A 2,500-nucleotide genomic window follows, 5' to 3' on the forward strand; every position below is an offset into this window, starting at 1 on the left:
ACAAACACACACATACAGGCTGAGTGTGTGTGTACTCTTGCTAGCTGCTGCTGACTGCTGCTCTTTCTGAACTCCTCCGTTTGGCGTGCAAGGTAACTCACCACCCCCTAGTGTCCAGGCCTCGGCCAGGACTCATCAAACACACACTCGTATGGGTCAACTATCACCCTAAATGTACAGCGTTGATGGATCAGCTATCACCCCCATACAGCGTCGCTGGAGTAAAAGATCCTTCACTATTTTAAGTATACACAAGTACACTGGTGCACATGTTTGTGCTAAGCGGTGAATTGTTGTTGCACACAATTTCCCGCTCTTCAAATAAAACAATAGGCTGTTAAATGACCCTGTTTTAACTCATCCATCGTGGTTAACATTAAAAGCAGAGAGATGAGGAGCTTGAATACCCAATGATCAGCCAGCCCTGTGCATAAAGTACACAGCCTTCATGAATAAATCTGTATCTAGACGCGCGCACACACACACACACACACACACACACACACACACACACACACACACACACTCCATTAAACATCCCTTTTCTACCTTCGTTACGAGGGCTGTGACATCAGACATCCTAATGAGTGTCTCATTCATTAGGGGCCGTTTGTCTGCAGGGGCCCCGGGGCCACGGTAAGCAAGGGGCAGACGGGGGGAGGGAGGAGGGGGGGTCTGCCCGTCTCTCTGCCCATGATCAGAGAATCCCTCTGGGGCTGAACGCTTGGCACACTCTCTCTCTCTCTCACTCTCTCTTTCTGTCTCTAGCTGTCTCTCTCTTTCTGTCTCTTTCTGTCTCTCTCTCTCTGTCTCTGTCTCTCTCTCTCTGTCTCTGTCTCTCCCTCTCTCTCTGTCATCTCTCTCTCTCCCTTTCTCTCTTTCTCTCTCTCTCTCTGTCATCTCTCTGTCCCTTTCTCTCTCTCTTTCTCTCTCTCTTTCTGTCTTTCTGTCTCTCTCTCCCTCTCTCTCTCTGTCTCTCTGTCTCTCTCTCTCCCTCTCTCTCTGTCATCTCTCTCTCTCCCTTTCTCTCTCTCTTTCTCTCTCTCTGTCATCTCTCTCTCTCCCTTTCTCTCTCTCTTTCTCTCTCTCTGTCATCTCTCTCTCCCTCTCTCTCTCTCTGTCTCTCTCTCTCTCTCTCTGAAATCTCTCTGTCTCTCTCTCTCTCTCCCTCCCTCCCTCTCTCTGTCTCTCTCTCTCTCTTTCTGAAATCTCTCTGTCTCTCTCTCTGTCTCTCTCTCTGTCTCTCTCTCTCTCTCTCTCTGTCTCCCTCTCTCTCCCTCTCTGTCTCTCTGTCTCTGTCTCTCTCTCCCTCTCTCTCTCTCCCTCTCTATGTCATGGTCTTAAGGCTCTGGCCGGTCTACAGGGCGTGGACCTGTGCAGCGGGGCACGTCCTCATCGTATGCGCTGCGTTGCTAAACTCAGCCCTTCATCAACGCCGTTGATGCTCCAGTAGCAAGTGTGCTACCACCCAAGTGCGGTGCTACCGTATCACAACCTTACACCCAACTCTAATCAGAGCGGGTTAGTTAACCGGTTATGAGGTTGAGTGTGTGTTGAGTGTGTGTTGGTTGGGGGGCGGAAGTTGGAGTCCAGGCGGGGATCGGGGGTGGGCCGGGAGAGAGATGAGAATGGAAAGCTTGATGTGTTTAGAAGCGTGAGGGGGAGGGGCTGGGGAGGTTGATGTGAATGGAGCGGAGTTTACAGATGCGATGGCTGTTAATCCACGGCAGTTAATTGCACGCTGGGGGTTGACATGTTGTCACCAGAGATAAGTTGTCACATTCTCCACTTGAGCTGAGTCCAAATGATCGCCGGATAAGTTATGGTCGTCCTTGGGGCTGACCGGCGTCGGTGGGGGAGGAGGGCGATCAAATAGAGCGCTTACGTGCGTGTTCCTCTATGTGTGTGTGTGTTTGTGTTGTGCTAGGTTTGTAATGAGTTCTCCATGCCAGCACCCCTTTAAATAAACACACTCACTCATGTTGTGTTGGATGGTGATAGTAATGGGAGCTGAGTGTTACGGTGTTCAGCCGCTGGTCAATAGTCAGGCAACAGCGGGAACGCTCAGTGGAAAGGGATGAGCCTCGGCTAGCGAGGTCCTGTCTCTTTCTAGCTAGCTGGCTTACTGAGTCTCGTCTCTTTATAGCTAGCTGGCTTACTGAGTCTCGTCTCTTTCTAGCTAGCTGGCTTACTGAGTCTCGTCTCTTTCTAGCTAGCTGGCTTACTGAGTCTCGTCTCTTTCTAGCTAGCTGGCTAACTGAGTCTCGTCTCTTTCTAGCTAGCCGGCTAACTGAGTCTCGTTTCTTTCTAGCTAGCTGGCTAACTAAGGCTTGTCTCTTTCTAGCTAGCTAGCTAACTGAGCTTTGTCTCTTTCTTGCTAGCTGGTTAAACAAGTCTTGTCTCATTCTAGCTAGCTTGCAGTAGGTTCTCAGTTACAAAGGGTTTTTGGGAGAGACACGCTGAATAAAAACTCAACAATAGTCGTTTGAATAATCGTGAT

The 2,500-nt window shown here is 50.0% G+C and overlaps 1 protein-coding gene across 4 annotated transcripts in view; it reads left to right on the forward strand.

The window, feature by feature from the left end:
- agap1 (ArfGAP with GTPase domain, ankyrin repeat and PH domain 1) overlaps window positions 1-2,500 on the forward strand; it is a 134,355-nt gene that overhangs the window by 102,431 nt on the left and 29,424 nt on the right. The gene's annotated exons all lie outside the window — the stretch shown is intronic.

Source organism: Pollachius pollachius (assembly GCF_949987615.1).
Source record: "Pollachius pollachius genome assembly, chromosome: 4".
Classification (NCBI taxonomy): Eukaryota; Metazoa; Chordata; class Actinopteri; order Gadiformes; family Gadidae; genus Pollachius; species Pollachius pollachius.